The sequence below is a fragment of the Leuresthes tenuis genome, unplaced genomic scaffold (assembly GCF_036924035.1).
Source record: "Leuresthes tenuis unplaced genomic scaffold, fLeuTen1.0.hap1 SCAF_23, whole genome shotgun sequence".
Taxonomy (NCBI): Eukaryota; Metazoa; Chordata; class Actinopteri; order Atheriniformes; family Atherinopsidae; genus Leuresthes; species Leuresthes tenuis.
The window spans coordinates 16,641,855-16,662,157 of record NW_027325377.1 but is presented as its reverse complement, the minus strand read 5'-3'; the positions used below and the strand labels follow the sequence as shown (position 1 = coordinate 16,662,157).

The 20,303-nt window shown below is 40.2% G+C and overlaps 1 protein-coding gene across 2 annotated transcripts in view; it reads right to left on the bottom strand.

The window, feature by feature from the left end:
- The window catches only part of ptn (pleiotrophin), a 44,249-nt gene extending 24,294 nt beyond the window's left edge, over positions 1 to 19,955 (bottom strand). The window contains exon 1 of one of the 2 annotated variants that reach the window (XM_072377514.1): positions 19,809 to 19,955. The gene's annotated coding sequence lies outside the window, so the exon portion shown is untranslated. The remainder of the gene's footprint in view (positions 1 to 19,808) is intronic. The other variant, XM_072377515.1, reaches the window with a different exon arrangement.
- Between the last annotated feature and the right edge of the window lie 348 nt (positions 19,956 to 20,303).

Here is a 20,303-nt window from a genome sequence, read left to right as displayed (position 1 = left end):
AGAATATCAGGTCACTCTTAGCTGACCGCTGACACTGGGTCAGGGCTGCTCGGCAAATCTTCACATAAATCTCCAGCTGGCTGAAAGATTTTGTGGCGGTTACAGTCACGCAGAGCATCATCTGATGGAACATCTGCAAGGGCGAAATCACTCATGAGTGCATGTACTTTAAGAAGTGTCGATTTCTGCTACATACATACACAACCATCTTTGGCATTGAACAACTTGATCTAGACACCATACTGTCATAACTTCATGTATTTCATATCTTTTTTGTGCCATTTCTTCTTAATGGAACTTTGATTCTGTCAGCTTTTATGGTTATTTTTCTCTTTTGCTCTACATACTACCCTGAAACAACATAGATTTCACAGTGACAAGTAATATAAACATTGCCAAAATGGTTAACACTTGCCTACTTTTCAAAATACTTCTCTTCCATAGCCTGATAAATAGCATGGTGCATGCAAGCCCTGAGAGGTGATCTCCTTACATTAATATTCCTCTCAATGAAGAGGTGAAGCAGCTCACTCAAAGACAACAGCAAAGTTTTCCACCTACTGAGAATTCAATCAGAGTTCCACTAAAAACAGGGTCGACATCCTGTTGTGTGTTGGATCATGTAACAGCGATCTCTGTGGCGCATCAAGGTGCCTCCTTTCGATATATGGTGAGTGTCTGTATATCTATACGCAGAAGTGTGAAAAGTCCTGTTTGCAAGGTTGGCACCAGTCTATTTCAGTCTGCTGTCGCCTCCTAAACAGAAGATTTACTTGAACTTTAAATGTTTGTGATGTGATTGAATTGCTCAGATTTCTCACATTTGTTCAGGGCGAATTTGACCTCTTTTTTCCTCAAAGTCAGAGATAAATAGACACTTTTGGACAGTCCATAAATGTGTTTAGTTTAGACTGGATTGGTCAAACAGTATTATGTGGTTGTCTCGGCTCACTTGCCAAGCTTGTGTATTGGATGAAATCACTTACTCACTAAAAGCCTAAAGGTGGCGTGAGTGTGTGTTTGTAAAGATTTCCACAAAGACCTTTGAATCAAATGCATTATAGATGGAATTTATTCATCAGGGACATGTGGATTACATCAGTTGGCCGCATCCCACTTTCAATATTAAAATAAGAAAACGTTATTAAAAGTAGAAAGGTTTTACATGACAATATGAAAATATTCTTGATTGAGGTGGGCCTGAGTTTCTTTTTCATGCATATTTGCCATTAGTTGTGTTGTAATGCTGTTACTCATTAACTTGATATTTTACATATTAATTCATTTATTTATTCGCATGAACATGGCTGCTGCTGCTACTTTTGAAAGTGCAGTCAAACATTCTTAGCTGGAGCAGTATTTATCTTCTTTCTTTAAAAGAAAACATTCCCGCAAGCACAACAAATATTAAATTTCTACAGAAATGTAAATATGAAACAGACAAAAATGTCTTTTCTTGAATTACTAAATGATTCCTACAAAGTCACTTTTGCTATATTGAAAAACAAAAAAGAAAAGCCATGAGACTGACCCTTTTAGTTTGGTTCATTGTTTAGCTCCAGTCACAGAGAGAACAATTCTAAGTCAAACAGAAAAATCCACTTCGGAGTGGCAGTTATGATTCAGAGGTGGAGTTGTAGCTTCAGAGAGACACGGAGCACATTGAAAGAATTTATTTAGGAGTTTCTCTGCCTCTGTGTTCTTTGACCTGAACTTTTGAGAGCACAGAGGAAATGAGAAGTGCATTGACAAGAGGCATGCAGAAGGCGTTTGAAATAGGGGGTTAGAGTTAGCATGTAAACAAGCATGTAGATTCAGGTATATATTGTTCGACCAAAAGGTCGGTAATGGGATGCGAATAACTATATGGATAATCATATCAGTGAAAGTTAAGGATATGCTGCTGAGTGCAGTAACACCTGTGGGTATAATGACTACAAATGAAGAAAATCATTTTCTCATGAGGCTGTGGGATTCCTTAAATGAGGCACGGCAGCATTTCTCATGTGTTTAGGTGAAGATGATTAGAGGAAAATGCCACACATTTCTGACTTGTGTTTTGTAAAGGTCAGACAGTGGGGGAGAGAATGTGTGGAGAGGGTCCCCGCTATCTCTCAGAACAGCCCCAGAGGAGCCCCCAGGGAGCCACTCTCTGGTACAAAAACACCATGTGTGGCACTCTGTGTGTGTCTGCCTTTTAGTGAGTGTGTGGGTCAGTGAGAAAGAGGCCAAGTCCTGAAACAGCTGAAATTGAAGACTTCAGCTGATGCATGACTGCCTTGTTTTCATTGATCACACTATAAAATGCTTTGAAACACCCACTCATGCCCTTTTTCTTCATATTATTTGCACTATGAGAACGCTACAAGCCCAAAACTATCACTCGTATAGCAAAATCAAACCAAATTTGTGGAAATGTTTGAAAACTGCTGATTGCATATTGGTGCTCCACACACCTAGCATACTACCTTTTAATCAAAACCCCTTGGCTGCACATATGAAGGGCAGCATAATGGGTAAACTGTGTACTTATATGTCATTATTCAAAAGATTAATGTTGTGAAGTGGTGAAACCTATATTTAATCCAACAGCAAGTGAAACTGTGAACCATGAAGTGAGAACACAAGTAACTATTTATCTTCTTCATTTTTAATTATTTTTTAAACAGGGAAAATGACTCATTTGTGCAATGGAAAGCGTTTTCTTGGGCAGACTTTTTCTCAACAAAAAGTGACAGAAGATTAACTTCAAACTGCCTCTGCACATATGACGTTACAAGGTATCTCAAACAGCTGCACTATTTTGTGTCAGCAGGTTGTCACGATTTTACATCAAACTAATATGGAAAACTGCAATATACAGCCCTGGTTTCATGGGACATCTTATCACCACTCCATATCCTTTTGCCTTTTTTTTTTTATTCTTTCCACATGGCTGCTTTTTGATTGCTAGAAAAAGCTGGGCTTGTTCCCCTTAGATGCCAGCTGTCTGGCTGTTGGACCTGTGTAGCCTGATCTCCAGGCAGCCACTGAAAGCCCAGAAATGGAGCTCCATCCCATTCTGTCCCCTAAGCCTCACACTGTTAGCATCAACAGTCACCACCCCCGTTTTTCCTCTCCCAGACGCTTTCTCTTGCCTATCTTCCAAAGGGGCCGAATTTAGAGGAGTCTGTTTAATTGAGTAGGCAACATGTATCTTTATGTGTAAGTATGTGAGACCGTGTTCTTCTCAGGGACCTACTGAAAGCACCTAGAGTCACTTGTTCATTAAAGAGCGCTGGATTAGAAAGCCTTTCTCCACAGCGTGGGCAGTTTTGTCTGCCTTTTGATTAAGCCATCCTGACACCCGTTTCTCATATCTGCCTCCCACTCTCCTGCTTCCATCTCTTCCTTCCCTCAAATCTTACTAAACATATTTAGCTGAGAGTTATACAGAGATTCTGCATTCTATCCACTTGAGCATTGCCATAAATCTTTGTGAATTAAACTTTGCTTGTGAAATACACTCCTGAATCTCAGATTTGGAGAGGAAAGATAGTAATAGCTTCTTAAAGAGCCCAGAAATCACAGTCTTCTTGAAAGGGAGAATGCACTTAATCTGTTCTGGATTAAGGAATATAATGCTGCCGGAGATATAGCTGTCAATCACGACTTACCAGTGACTATTACAGTTACAGTTGCCGAGTACATATAGAACTGTTTGATTTGTAAAGATTACCACAATCCAGGTTTGTTTAGTAGGTTCATTTCCACTATGTCAGTGTGCATTTCAGCAGGGTTACATGCAGCCTATGTATAGTAGTAAATAACACCAAAACACATAACTGGGGATTTCAGCTTTATTTCCACTTCACAACTTGGCGCTCAATAAAACTTAGTTTAAAAATGGAATGATTCTATTTTACAAGAGATAAAAGCTGCGTTCCAAGCACTCAGTCAAAACATAGCTCTTTGCACTGCTTCCATCTCAGATCTAATGTGCTGTACAACTCTCCTACTCGTTCAAGAGGGATGCATGTTTACACAATTGCCTCCTGTTTGTGTCACCCATTTCAAGCTGACTGCCGTTCTCCAGGGGGAAGCGATTTACAGTTTTTCACAGCTAGCTCTCAAGTCACTCCGAGTCCAACTCAGCAGTGGGCATCCGACACAAAGACACTTCGCACAATAGCTGATATTTTTTCACCCGCTAAAGCACCTTAAATTAATATATTTTCATGAAGATTAAGTCATGCAAGGAATCTAAATAACTCACAGCTTGAGAGAACTGTAAACTGAAAACTGTGCACAGGTTGACATTAAGATGAAAACAGTTTTCAAAAGAAGTTGACATTGAGCTCAGACTAAAATAAAAATGCACAAATGAAGGTTGCTCGGATATTCAATACAGCATCACCCAGAAACATCTCAGAGCAGCAGAGACGGCAGGAATCAGACTCCCAGCGGTCATATCAAAATGTAAGAACTTGCACCAAATCAATACAGTTTACGGTTGGGGGAAGGGGCAGCTAAAGATCTCTCTTTTGAGATCTCTCCACAGATGCACCACTGTGACCTGCACAGGTGTTATTTCAGTATTTCTACAGTATGCTGTGACCTAGAAGCACTGGCACTATGAAAGGAGCAAATCTGACAGCATTGCTTATACATCTTGTCACTGTATTGATTATTTTCACCTCTCTGACTGTCCCATTATTCCTAGATTTGTCGGTCCACATGTTTGCATAGGTCAGTTCTTTTTCCCCACTTTGTAGTGCACCTTTCTACATTAAATCATGGTTCTAGTCCCAGCTGATACTGGTACGAGTTTGCCACCCATTTCCCCAAACCACCCGTCACATCACAAGGCTGAAAGGAAGCATAACAACAGCTGCCGGTGGCGAGATGAGGCCTGCAGTTTCCTATAACTCCACATACCTCCACACCACATCATGATCACAGAATGTTCAACAGCAGAAAGAGACTGGTATTAACTCCAGGGTCAAGTACATCAAGAGACACGTACAGGTAAACTGTTCGGAAAGTTAATTGCTGCAATTTCTTGTCTGTGGCAGTTCTGCAATTAACTTCTTATGAATCTTAGAAGTCACATTTTCTGCAGGACTTTCTTTCACAAAGATAATCTTACATCAAACACAAGAAACATGTTTGGATCGTTTCCCAAAAATCAAGTAACATCTGCTGCAAAAAGGAATCTAATGTTGAGAGCAGAAAATCTTTCATGAGTTGTGCAGCCGATGAGGAGGAAAATCCAATTTATTTACATGAAAATGTCACAGATTATTACTTTATGCACACTTGGTAGGCGTGCTGCAAGGAGTTCTGTTTACTTCACCCACTCACATTAGTGCAAATATGCATAGCCCAAGAGTGAAGCTGAGTTGTATAAACATGTTTAGGTGCTACACAAAATTACAACAGTCACTACACCTTACCTACAGGTCAAAAGATTAATGCAATTATGTGAGGGTATTACACTGCTTTCAAAGCCAGCTTAGAAATGGCTGCTCTTGAGGTGGGCAGGTTTGAAATTCCATCAGGAAATCACAGCATTTTCCTCACTTTTATTTAAGTGTAAACGGTGAAACTGAACTCAACTGAAATGTCTCTGTCAATCTGATGACTGCAATTAAAGGAAAGGGGTGCGATGCCACCATGATCTCAGGATCTATATCAAGTAAAGCCAGCCAAACCCCTCGATTTAATAGAGTGCAATGGAGCTTTAATGCCAGCAGTTGAAAATGTATGTGTGGCAAGAGCAACGGATTTGTGCTGCTCTCTGCAGTCAAAATGTAACATGACCAATACAAAACAGCATATCAAATGATGTTTGGTGAATATTTTACGAAAACACCTTACAGCACAAAACAAACTAGACACAGTGGACTCATTAATGTTGAGGTGGTTACTTTCTGATGTCAGTGCTTGTGTTTTTTGTTGCGAAATCCAGCCACATTTGATTTCATTTGGTGTTCCCATTTCATCATCAAGAGAGTACCACTCTGTGCTGTAGTTACAAGAGGAGATATGTGGGGAAACTGTCGAAGGATTAATCAAAATTCCTCTTGCAATTTGCCTGCGGAGCTCATCCTGCATCTGTGGGGAAGTTGTGGCGACATTAACTTTGCGAAGTGAAGCTGTGCTGTCCCTGAGACGTGCACACGGTGTGAAGTTCCCCCCCCCGACTGTCTGACATCGACAGAAGGCAATACGTGAGAAAGTGTGGGTGGATCGGGTTTGTTCACTTAAGCAAAACAAATTGTGGTGGACAGTTTTGACAGCTCTTCCAGCCACTTTGAGGGAATGAAATGCAGTGTTTATTGGTGTCATACTACTAGCAAAGACTGCAGCAATTATATGCAATATATCATATTTACACTTGTATTCTCCTGAGCCCATATACTGCATATCAGAGATGCCTTTTATGTGTTCTCTCACCTTTTGAGATGACTATTAAAGGTGTGGGTTGCTCTATATGATCTCTGGTGGTGAATAAAGATACAGAATGCTTTCTTGCTTTTGCTAAAGCAACACAGTCCTGTTGGTTTTCTTGTAGCCTTGTAGAGTGACAATGGAACAAAGCCTGACCGCAGATTATGAAACCCTCACTAGGGCAAACAGTGGTAGATTTCCCTCCAGGCTGAGGCTTACCTCAGATGACACATTTGCAGCAGGGAGAAATTAAGTTCCAGATGAAGTGCGTTCATCAATGAGACGCACGTCACAAGCTCTCGACCGGTCAAGCCCCCACAACTGATGCCTGAAAACCCCTATTGATTTTAAAACAACAGTGATACTCTGTTTCTACTGCACTTGCTGACAGCAAGCGAGCAAGTTTAGGCTTTTCAGATACTGATCTGCGTGATTTGAAAGGAGATAATCAACAGTGGCTATTCTGAACTATTTTCAATCAAAGCCACCGGTCAGCAATCCTTCAGTCTCCAACACATGTGCCTAATAGGCTGGGAGCAGGTGCAGATTCATTGTTAATTAGTAGACTTGCATCAAACCCCTCTGTTCCATCTCCAGTCAGAAATGTTTGCTTGATTTACATTCACTAACATGCTGCTCACAGGGGGACAACCTGCAGAGTGGGAGTTTTAGGTGCTGCACTGAATAACCAGTGTTTCTCTGCTGCTTTGGTGGGGGGTGGGGGTGGGAGAGGGGATTTTTTTCCTCCCTGCAGTCTTTTTTTTTGCTCCGCTGGCAGTCTGAAATGTAAAGATAGATAGACAGAGTTGAGGGGAAAACAGTAGATGTGCTGTGAGAGATGTAACTATCACAATGCAATGATTTACATGCCATTCAAACCCTACTTTTAGTTGAAAACAGGAAAAGTACAACATGTAAGACATGAGAAAGTGTTTTGTTTTAAGAAAATATATGTTCATTAAGAATTTGCAATCAGCAATCTGTTTAAAGAATTTTGGGACAAGTCTGGGAAAAGCTGATGTTACGCTGAAACATCTCACAGATAACTAGCAACAGGTAACGCTCAGGATGAACTGTATTTAAAATAGATGTAAACATGTAGGAACTCTGGGTTATAAACCTTTTAAGATTAAATTAATTTAAAAAAAATAACTATCCTGTCATCTGATGAATTAACTGAAATTCTCTTTGGAAACTATGGGTGCTGTGTCCTCTGGGCTAAAGAGGAGAGGGACCATCCAGCTTATAATCAACACACACTGTTTAAAAGACAACATCTGTGATGGTATGTGGGCATTGTGAAGGTACCATTAACGCTGAACATTATTTAATGCTTTTTTGAGCGACATATATTCCCATCCAGATGTAATGGAAGGCCTTGAAGATTTCAGCAAGACATTCTGTGTATCCATTAACACAGACACTCACACAACACCTATTTTCACTTCTTATTCTCTACATACAACATGTAGCATTTTTTTTTTAATTTACAATAACACACATTTTGGGACGGTGTGAGACTCAGTATTTTCCCCAAGGACACTTTGACATGCCAAGGACCAAATCCCCAACCTTCCAGTTGGAAGCCAACCACTGTACCAGCTGAGCCACGGCCTTCAGGGGACAAACTGACCTGCCTGCAGTCCAAATCTGTCAACTACGGAAAAATTTTGGTGAGTTATGAAACAAAAATATCACAGAGGACATCCTGAACTGTCCAGCAGTTGAAATTCTGTACAAAACAAACATGGGAATTAATGTGTCTTTCAAAACTTTGATGCCAATATGAAAGGAGTCAAAACAGTGCTATGGGTTCCCGTGTCGCACATACAAATGAAGAAATGCAGCAAGGAACTGAACTGCAATGAGCAACATAACTCCAACTTCACCCAAGTTTGTCTGGAAGCTGTCCAAACCCCACCTTTTCAGGGGATTTTGGCCTTCTTCTCAGGTTTCAACAACATTTTGAATCAAACTAATCCTGTCACATGTAAACATAGAATAAGCACTTATTGAAAAGAAAAAAACATCCTAAATATGTGGAATTGTAATTTGTTTTGAATCAGATTTTTTTTAGGTGAAAATTCTATGACATAAGAAAGCTTTTCAAACATGCATCATCACATTTTGAGAGAGCTTTATCATAGGCGATAAATCTGTTACAGTTTTAGGTAAAAAAAAGTTGAACAGCTTCAATTATAAGGTGTATAAAATAAATCACCGGTCACTTGTGAAGGTGATTAAACCTTTTAGCATATTCTGGCTGTTATCTTTATTACCTCCACACCTCACTTTAGATCACTAAATCATCACTTAATTTCTTTTACATCAGTCGGTGGGTGTTTGAATAAAGATTTTAGGGCAGAGCGAGAGTCATAATTTACCAGTTCCACCTCCAATTCTCCTCACAGAGGGTGAAAAAGCAACTATATTCAACCAAGTAGGATGATCACACATATTCAGTAATGCTCATTCTTCTTCTTGATGTGCAGTTAAAATTGCAAACAGGGGAGTTTGTTTTGAGGATGATGATGACAATGGTTTCTTTTGATTTAACTGTCAGTAGAGGGCTCTCGTGATCTATCTATAATGGTCATGACCTCTGCGGCAGTAAGTGTATGAAATTACACTTCCTCGGTAGTATTGAACAAGGCTTTTCACTCCTGTTCACTCCACTCTTCTTCTCTTAAACAATGGTGAAGCTGGCCTTACCATTTACCTTTTCTCACAGTCAGATACTGTGTGCATCTTTGTTTCCTGCTGCTCAATGTCCCATTAATTTCCTCACAGTGATTCTGGACTACATTATATCCACGGTGCTCTCTTGTCACTATAACCCCCAATGTGAAGGTGTTTAAAATCCTCCTGCTGTGCAGCTGTCATATGTGGATGAGTGGATGACCTCATCAACTACACACTGGCCTCTACTGGGTGAAAAAAGTTATTGCCTGAGGTTTTGAGGAAGATAGGATCATTTCAGATGGTCATTGTAGATGAAAGATGTCAGACATTTTATGGCTTTAAAGGGTAGTTTTGGGGTATGCATTAGCACAGAAATGAGAAAACAGAGTTTCATTGCCATCATCCATCTCTCCAAACACACTCTTTTGGCAGGCTATGAATTACCTGCACTCATCCCTGCCTAAATTGCTCAAATATGTTAGAAGCTGATCAAACAAAGGTTTTCAGAGCACGCAACCGACAGTGCTTCCCCCTGTGGGGCTGTTGGGGAATCAGACATGAAAATGGGGAAAGAACAAAGGCTAGTCGAGACTGTTAAAGATGCCTGAGACACAGCAGCCCGTCAGAATTAATTCAGTGAAACAGACATTAGCTACACGCTAACTGCAAGAAACTTTCAGACGTGTCAAAACTGTACATCTGTCTTTTAGAAAGTGATGTCAAAACAGACTGATTATTACATATTAAACATGAAGTCTTCACTTTACTTAGCATCAGTTTTACCTAAACCTCAATCAGTAAAAACAGTCTCTTTAACTAGTGTTTTTTATACATTTATATAAAAATATATATTTATTTATTATTTTATATTTAAAATATATATATATATTTATGAGTTGATTATTTAATTGATAGTTGAAGCACATACATGTTGATGGAAACTCTTACTTGCTTTTAGAGAGCACACATGACCATTACTCACTGATATGAAAGATTTTCAATATACCAAGTTGAAAAAAAGTCCAAAAGAGCTTTCTTGATGTTCCCTCTTTGTTTTTTGGTTAGCTACTGTGTAACAAGTGGTGCTGTGATGCACGGAGTGGGGGCTATACTCACATTGCACCTTGTCACACATCTTCTGTTGCTTTGCATCAGAGAAAAAGCTTCATATTGAAATTAGTGCATCAAATCTTCTGTTTGAACCTAACCAACCAATCCAACGAAGGCAACTGGTGCTAGCCTTGTTATTTTTAATAACAAGAAATCTAAATGAGAAGCAGAAAAGGTAGCAAAAGATAAATGAGACAGAAGAGGCTGCAACTGAACATAAAAAAGGCATTATTTTCATGAAAAATGTGGCTTCCCCCACATTTTTCATTTATTTTTTAATTGTGATGTTATTTTGTGGTCACTTGGCTACATATTGACCTGTTTATTTTGTTTATCTGCACACAGTGTGAAAAAAAAACTGGTGTGAGAAATCTTCTACAACAGAGAATGACTTCTATTTTTAACTTGTTTACTCCAGTTTGCAATGATAGTGTCATTCACTTCCTGCTCCTTTAGGCTCCACACTACCCAGAGCGAATCAGACATAGCTTGCAACACACTATACTCCAGGACCGAGTGACAATCTTATTTTCAGCCATCCAAGATGCAGGAATGCTATTAACTGAGAATGGTGAACAGAGGGAGATTGGACATCCCAAATCTGTCAAAGATGTGACTTTTGTTCCAAGTAAATCCTTCTCTTTGATTGCATTGTCATTGGGTCCTTGTGGCACTAGAAGGTCCAATAGGAAGGCTAACATAGAGTGCCTTCATCGAGCTCTGTCCTCTGCACTGTAGTCAAGTCTTTCACCTGTAGAGTCAGGAATCACAAGAGAAGCCAAGAAGAAGCAATTGCAATTGTAAATGTGTTGGAGTTTTAAACAGAGAGGAGTCACTGAAGATGGACCGTGCAACACCACAGAGATCCACCGCCTGATGTCCTCTGACGTCAACTAGAGAAGCTGATGGGAATTCAATACACAGCAGCCACGCCACCTAATTCATTCTACTATGAAATTAGCTGTAGCTGGTTTGCCAGTCATTAAAATGATGGTTTGGACCCATGAACAAATTCTCTAGGTTTCTGTGACTCCGTTGGACCCTCTTTCAGCTTATTTGATTAGTTGAATAACAGAATGGCCTGTTTTCTGACAGTGCCATTATAAAGTATCCATTATTCAAATAAAAAAGGCATCTTAACTACAGAGTTGAAGTTAAGTTTTTACTAGATGTAGCCAATTCTCTAACAGCTTTTTGCTTCTACACTATAGCTTATGAAGTGTTGGGGAAAGTGGACTTTGCAGATTGTCCCTATTCACCGTCTCTCTGCCTCTGCAGTAAGCCATCTCTATCTGTCAGGAACACAACCCACCAGATTTTTGTGTGCCCACCACGGTCATTGTCTACATTCATCTGCAAAAAACATAATCTACTCAAGCTATATTTACAAAACCATAAATGTGGCAGTACTATGTGACACAATCCACGGACAAATAAGGGAGTCTATTTTGCCACATAGAGAGTTCCAATCATTCCCATTCAAAATGAAAACAGAACACTGCTGTGCAAATGCCAGCAGCCCTTTTGTGACACGGGCTGTGCTCAGCTGCAGGGTGGCTGTAGGGTTAAGGAGGGAGTGTGAAAAGGGGAGGTGGAGGAATGTGTACAATGCGGGGAAGTGGCTTTTGCCCGCAGTCACAGCCCCTGGGCATGAAACATAACCTTTAAACTTGCCACTAGGCATTAGAACAGTCAGAGAAGAGACAAAGCCTTCATGTAAGTGCACTGCAGTGAGCGCCTGGGCTACAGAGTCTGCACTCACACCTCCTTTTAGTTCTATGTATGCCAAAAAAGCCATTGAGGTTAAGGTAGTTTCAGCATGTATGACACAAGTGTCCAAAATGGACATTGAACTGAGTCAGCTCTGAGACTATTTTAGAATTTGAAGGATTTAAAGATGTACAATTTTTTTAAAAAACCAACAACATCCAGAGCAGAGACATTGAATTTTAATTCCCAGTAGCCATGCCTACTGTTCACTGGTATCTTGTCAGTGTTCCTGTCCTTGTCACAGCACTGACATGATCTTCTGGTTGGTCAGTTTATTGCCTCCCCAAGTCAAACATGAAGGACGGGAGGACAGTTGTGTTGGGAGGGGGAATCAGACAATCAAATCGAAGCAGCACTCGGGAATTTATTTTTTATCTCTACAAGATAAGATCACTTTGGTACACAACTGAACCTTTCCTGGTACAAATGATAGGGGGTACAGAGGCTGATTTTTGACAAACGGTGCAAACTGATATCAAAAATCCCTTTTAGATAATTTGCAAAATAACTGCAGTAAATGCAGAAGAGACTAATGAATTCACTAAGAAACTCACATTACATCTTAGATTGGAAAAGCGTTCTCATGAGAAGGCAGCTGATGTAAACTGGGTTTCATTTGCAGGTATTTTCAATATAGCTTCAGTGAAGAGTCTGTCAGATGTTTACATGTCAGCTGTGAGCAACTACCTCTTTCTCTGAGGTCGGATCTTTCAGTGATGAACAGCTGAGAAGGGAAGGGGACAGGAGTGGGCGTCTCAAGGGTGGAGGGACGTTCCTTCCTCTAGATAATGTATCACACTGCAAAGGAGGCAGCAACAGTAACATCGCTCACTGGTTTCATTTTTGTTTTTGGAAGCAAAAGCACGCATGGATAATGAAGCAATCGGCCCCTGAGCACAAACATGTTACAGGCCCCTCACTTGTCAAGAAGAGCAAGACACCAAGACTGAAAAACTATACAAATACAATTTGTAATTGTCATTTGTATCAAGTTCTGTATTTTTCACATGTATTGCATCACTTTATGGTCCACTTATGGTCTTTTATGGACAAATTTTAGCTTTATTATCTCTACGCATATTGCATTGACTTGAAGCTGATCTGAGTTTCCTTTTGGTCATTTAGAATGACTTGTTTTGTTTTTTTCCAAAGTGGACATTCAAGAAACTTTTCATTGTCTGCTTAATTTTTCAGTCCTTCTGGTTCCACTTGATTGCAACTCTAGAATGCTGTGAGGACAACATCCATTCATGTTATGTTTTTTTTGCCTTCGTCTCCCACCATGCTGTGCCGTCATCAGCACGTTACTGAACAGCATGCAAATTCTTGCTTTACTAGTCCCACTAACATTACTAAACTCCAGCATAGACACAGGGCAAGATCACAGCCCTGACCTGGTGTTTATGGTCAGATGGAATGTGAACTCCGAGTGAGACAAAAGGAGGGAAGCTATAATGAGGCATCCCCCCCTCTGTTGGTTGTTTGTTTGGACAGACCAGCTGTCTCACAGCACAAGCTGTGGATGGAATACTAATGGATATGACTAATGATTCTCTCTCGATTTCTCCAGACTTCATCCTACTCGACTCCCCTCTCTTACTCCTCCCTTTCTTTTTGTCTCCATGTGGATAAAACTTTTAACTCAAGTAAAGGATTTCAGATGTATAATTCAGTTGCGACTTGTAAACATATTTAAGGGTATTTATGCCAGACAACAACACCCTCATCCTTGCTGATCTCAGCTTCTAATCAGTCATTGGTGGGTGGACATGAAGCCATGCTTGCTGTTTATAACCATAAAGTGGGACTATCTAATCCTCTCTGCATCCATCATAGGTACTTAACTCTCCAAATCATATTTATCCAGCATGTGCTGCCCTGCAGTAATAGGAAGACATCCCAGGGCTGCAGCAACTCTCCAATGGGTCTGATTAATACCCAGTGAGATTTAACTCAGGATTAGATACCCCCTTTGGCACCAGAAGGCTGTTTTAAATTATTTTGGTATTAAGTACTGAAGATTTGGCCCTTAAAATATCTATCCTAATAACAGAAAAAAAAATAACGGGGAGCGCTGTGAGGGGGAAAAAAGGCAGAAATCTTTTTTTTTTTTTTTTTTAACCTCATTTATGTTATTTTATTTAATCGCACCTCTGATCTCTTTTTGTCACTGCACCTAGAGCATGATTAGACCTCATACTAAACCATACAAACCCTTATGTTTGGAATAGTTTCTCACTGGGATAAAAACACTAAACGGCAGGCTGTGGTCCACAGTGATGCTCACAATCAATTTAACTTTCCATTCAACATCAGTGATCACGTCACAACAAATCCCTGCATCCCTGTGAGTAGAAGTGACTCACAGGGATGTGTAACCCCTAGCAAGCATCTTGAAAATGCTTTATTCTTCCCTTTATAACCCCCCCACACACACCTCACACACCTTGCAAGAATCAAAGTCCAACTGTAGAAATAATTATAATACCACTAAAAACCCCTTTGAATTCACCCTCAGCTCAGAAGCAGCCAGTGGCTCTAAATAGAATGAGATTGCATTGATTGAGCCGATAGATTACAGCCTTTAGGTGGAGCTTTAGCAGTGTATTGGCTGTGTGTTATTTAATAGTCCCTTCAGGGTTTACTCCTGAACCATTTAGCAAGGTTCTGCACTGGGGAGAGAACCTTCCAAGTCAATATTGTGGCTTACTTTTATTTCTGCTGCACTGTCAATAGGAGATGTTTACAAAGGAAAGATCGGATGTTCACCATTACATTTACCATTTCTGTGAGTAGTTACGACTGGAATTGTACCAATGCTAAATGCTCTTGATATGGTTTCATGGTAGGAAAAAAAGGTGTATATTTAATCATCTTCTTTGTCTATCTGAGTTTCATGCTTTCAAGCAAAGTTACAAGATCATCCCTCAGTTCATTAGAGCTATACAAACCCTATCCATTCCCATGAGTTTCACACACTGAAGCCTGAACACATGCAAACTAGAGGCAGGGGAGAACCCTCAGGCCATGTATTCCCACCACAGCATTTTTGCCATAAAACTATTATCAGTTTATAGAACTTTTGCCGCTATTTAAAGTCTTGCTCAAGTTACAAAGAAAGTAAAGTGGCACTTCTACATGTTTTAGCTGCTTTATCATATGTTTCACTTGTAGATAGTGGAACAAATATCTTGTTCACATTGTTACAAAATGGTCAAATGAGTGGGTCAAAAGAAGATTGTTTTCAACAAATTCCCTCTAAATAACTGTAAACCACCTGAAAGTACATGTGAGCAAAAAAGTAGACTAAAGAACATTAAGGAGCATTTTGCAACTATAGAACAAGGTATTTCCCCCCCAAAGCTGGCTTCTTATTGATTTTAACATCAGTGTTGGACTTTAATCACATATACGCACGAACAGCTCATGACTTCAATCATCATGCTTAAATCAGAAGTGAGGAGAGGAGGGTGAATAAGACTGGGAGCAAATCCACGATTACAAAGTTCGATAAGGCATACCTGGTTTTATCTTCTATGTCACACTCAATGAAGTAGAGATAATTACAAAAAAAAAAAATCACTTTTGAATGAAAGAAGACTTTAGACTTGCACTTGAGATCATTTAGTCACTTGAAACAGGCTTACGGGTATAATTTGTTAGTGATGACGTAATTTTTACTCCTTGATTTCTCTGGTGTATTTACAGAATGCAAGTTTAAGGGCTCACTTTTTTCTTCCAACCCACTTCTGCCCCTCCAGGGTGCTGTATAAAGTCCATCATGTATTGTTATCAGATAAATAAAAGGAGCATGTGACTTTTTGCCAAGATATTGACCATATGAACTATTTATGGTAATAGTTTGCTTGCTGTACTTGCGATTAGCCAAAAAAATTAAAGAGATGAACATTTTTGTGAATTAGTTCAATATAGTTTGACTCCATTTTCAGGGAAAATTTCATATCCATTCATTTTTCTGTGGTATGTTAATGTTAATTAATGAGGATGAAGCAGACCTTGACTTGAGAACTCTTCATTAGAAAAATATAAATTCAACAGCAAAATATTATGTGAAGTGTGACTGCACAACAAGTTTTGTGTCAACAATATTTGAGACCATTCATACTCCAAACATGCTGCTTTGTTCTTTGTCACGCTGCCTGCAGCACACAGAGTGACATGTTTTTAGATACAGGGCTAACAGTTTAAAAGGGTATATTCTAAGCCAAGCCATGATATTTTACTTACCTAACTAATTAGTTGTGGTGCCTAAATCTAACCTTACCACAAACGCAAGTAAAGCTAACACAAACTGACTCAAACTGGACTCACAAGGGATCAAAACTGCAGCCTCTACGACTGAACTCATAAAACATCTTACAGATCAAATCCAGATCTCAAGGAATCCAACTGTTTTTTTTCCCCCTGCTATAAACATTGTTCCTTGTTTATAAGGCAAACACTTGCTTCCTGCTGGAATATTTACTCCCAGCATCTAAAATTGCCACACAACTGCACAGCGGCACTGACACCAGCGGGCATTGTGCATTTCTCAGATGTCAACGGCTTTAGCAATGTGACTCTTTGACACCCTGGATATGAGCGCAGGGAGTCTGATTTGCTTTGAATTGTTTTAAATTAGCAAAGGTATGGTGTTCTAAATTTGATGTTTTGTGCAATACACTAAAATGAAATGAAATGCATTCAGTTAAGTCTTACATCACAGCTGTATGTTCACTTTCTCAGTGGGCATGCAGCTTCACATCCAACCATAAGACCTTTGCCCTCTCTTCTTTCAGTCACTTACTGGAAAGCCTGGGGAGAGTTTGTGTGTCTGTGTGTGTGCGTGTGTAGGTGGCTGCTGAATGAACCACTAATGAGCCAACTCATTACAGTGGAAAGACGACATTTACTGGGAAAGAAAGTGGCCCTAGGCTTATCCGCTGGGACCAACCTGGTGGGAGGCAGGGGAGCTCGGGTCGGACTTGTGTTCATTTTGAATAGCAGAAGTAGTAAAAACACAGACAGGGTCATTAAAAACTTCTTGGATTTTTTTTTTTGATTGATCATCAGCAAGGGCCAATGAGGATGTGTTCCAATTATGAATGATAGCCAGCCATCAGCTCTCCAAGGATCACACTAGATTAAATCAAAAGCATGACAAAATGTGGGAAAAATAGAAAATCTTTGCACATTTTAAGTAAAGAAAAGATTTAGGAACTAGCCATTGAGGAATTTGCTTTCCTTCAATGCTCCCATAAAAGGCATTAGAAGCCCTATTACTGGGCTCCCTCAAACAATGGAGACCAACAGCACACAATCTTAGAGGTTTTGCAGACAACTTTGTCTAACATTGCTCCTGCTTTTCTACACATGGCTATCAACATCACAGCCTCAGGAGATGGTACCCCTACAGTCAATGATCATCAACATTGAAAACATTAAAACAGTGGGTTGGATTTTTGTGAGTAGCACAGAAAATGTGATGATGAGAGCAGTTTTAAATATGGAACGTCTTTAGTTAAAGGATGAAAATTTTACCAGTTTTACCATTTAAATGATTATTAGTTGAACTATTTTAGAAACTCCTGCTGGCCGGATATTGTGGTCCACAGCAGCAAGAAGTGGTAGTCAGTGGTCCAGTTCTGAATACACGTCAGCCCCTAAAGGACTCAGAGTAATCATATTACTACTGGCAAAAGGGAAATGATTTAACTGGTGACTTTTTGCATGTATAATCTAGTTTTAAAAAGTTTAACATGATGCTTCTTGTGGAGGTAATACAGGTAATATATGTCAGTTAATGGGCAGGTGACTTTCAAAGCAGGTGGCACGTAAGTAGATGATCAGAGATTATGTAAAAGTAAAACTTCTCCATACCATTTAAAACCAGCTTTTGTTTAGGAAACTATCTGTACAACTGCTCTTAAAAGATTTATGACTGATTCTCGAACTTTTCCGTCTGTCAGTGTTCACATATTAGTAATTACCTTGGTGGACATAATGCATTTATGACCAAAAGGCTAGACACAAGCTGACAGATTTATTCTTTGAGAGACATAGGATTACCTTTTCCGACTCGGATTTAATGTCATTTTGCACTATGGGGTGACAGGCCTCTCCACTGGCATCCTTCCCCTCCTCTTTTCTTCTTTTCCTCCCTTTATCCTGCCCTCCCCTTCTGTGGAGGCCCTCTGGACCCCATCAAGGCCCATTCTGTTCATCCCACATGTGAAGGGTCAGTGCATACCCCACAAAAATAAGCCAGTCTCTCAATGTGGGGACCTTTGTGTATGTCCACACCCCCCTACCCTCTTTCTCTCCTTCTCTCACTTAGTTGTGCCCTATAGACGAGAACTGGCTCCATTCACGGCGCCTCCCTCCCCCCTGGAGCGGACTTCTCAGGGTCCTAACAGTGCAATTCTATGCCTTATTGCTCCAGCTCCTCCACAGACAACGGTCTCATCAAAGCATTTGTGAGGACATAGAAGGAAATGAACTGGCTTAATGCTTTAACAGATTGACATATAGGCAAGATCACGTGGGGAAGTATGTGGGGCAAGCATTTAACAAGACAAAAGGGCAGAATGTGTAAAATGTCTTTTAAAGGCCTCCAAGAGGCCATTTTGGAGGAAAAATGCCAGGAACTGTTAGGCATTTTTTATTAGTTTGTCCCTGCTGGCTATCATCCAGCTTAATCCAACTTGTGTTCTGACTTGCTACGGACCAAAGCAGGTTTCTGAAGCTCATCTCCACTTCATGTTTAATCTCTCCCTGCTCTTTCATTGGGACCACACCATGTGTTGATTCTAAAGAAATGAAGCGGACACCTAATTTTGAGCAAGAATGAGCCAGAGGAAGCTTTTGTCTGGAATGCCCATAAGACAGAGAAGAACACTGTTTGGTCTGACTTGGGTTGCTATACCGGACTGAAGACAGCCATGGCAACGCAAGCAGAAGGTCTGCTGGATCTCATAATGCTGATACAATACAGCAGTACGGGGTTTGTCATTCCAGTCAGGCCTGACCCAAATTACGACATCCTGGGAAAAAGTGGTCCACTTCAACCAGCTTACGTGCACACTCTGAGTTAATTGAGCTTGTACATTTTTGGCTGATAGCAATAATAAACAAAACATATGGGTGTTTGAAGTCTAATCACTGAGGAAACGGCCCTGTTAATGATTTAACACCATACTCAATAGCCCATGGCTGCTGGATTATTGGGTCTTTCCAACTGTTTACCCAGAATGTCTACACGTCCTTTTTCCATCTGCGGTTCTAATTCTCAGCATTTAAGCTTAACAATCTTTTGTATTTTCATACGTTTATCATATTGTATCAACAGCCTCAAGGAAAAATCTGCTTAAAATTGGAAAAACAACAACAAAAAAAAAAAAAGCGATTAGGACCACGTCTACAAAAGTTCCGTATTTTACCAAAAGCCAAAATATCGGGAACAGATGTACAAATGCAAAACAGTGTTATCGCAAGAGAAACTTCAAGTGCATTTTGCAACTTCCCCAAAAGTCTTTTTTTTTTTTTTGTGAGTATGTAAAGAAATTTGAACACAGCTCTGTAGAATAATGAATCCCCAACACATCAAAAGTCCAACAGATTGTACCCCCAGAATACAAACTCACACACCAAGAAGCCTGCAAACCATTTGCACACTCAAGTCTTGCAGCAAAACAGTTGAACCAAAAACTTTTTTGCTTGCCTAGCTGCACAAGTAACCACCTCAATGTCACATTACACCTTTACTACAAAAAACAATCAGTATGTGTGCACCTAGAAAAAAAAAATCCACTTACTTTGCTCTGGAGGTCTGGTAGTTGTATGTCAGGGCTTAAAGCAATAGTGTCTCTAGGCTCTTTTCATCTGCACCTCTACCCTGCTGCCCTGCCTCTCCAATACTATTTCTTTTTGTGGGCTGAGCATACGATAGCTGTGTGGACTTTTTTTTCTTTTTTTGTGTGTGTGTGTTGCATGGGCTGAGTGGGGGGTGATGGGGTGGGGTGCTGAATGCTGGGTTTCCTGACTCGTGATCAGGAGCTCATTACACCCAAGGTCACTCCAGGGACACCCTGCCTGGCACTTACTGAGACACCAGAGAGAAGATGTGAGATGGTGGGATGAGAGTCTGAAAGAGAGAGGGCAGTTAAGAGCCCAAGTGCACAGGAGATCCATGGGGACAGGGTGGAAGAGCTGGCAGAGAAGAGACAAGCGGATAAACAGGAAGAGAAGTAAAACAATGAGCGACACTGATCCAAATGCCAACAGAAAGGCAGATATTCAGAGGGACTGAG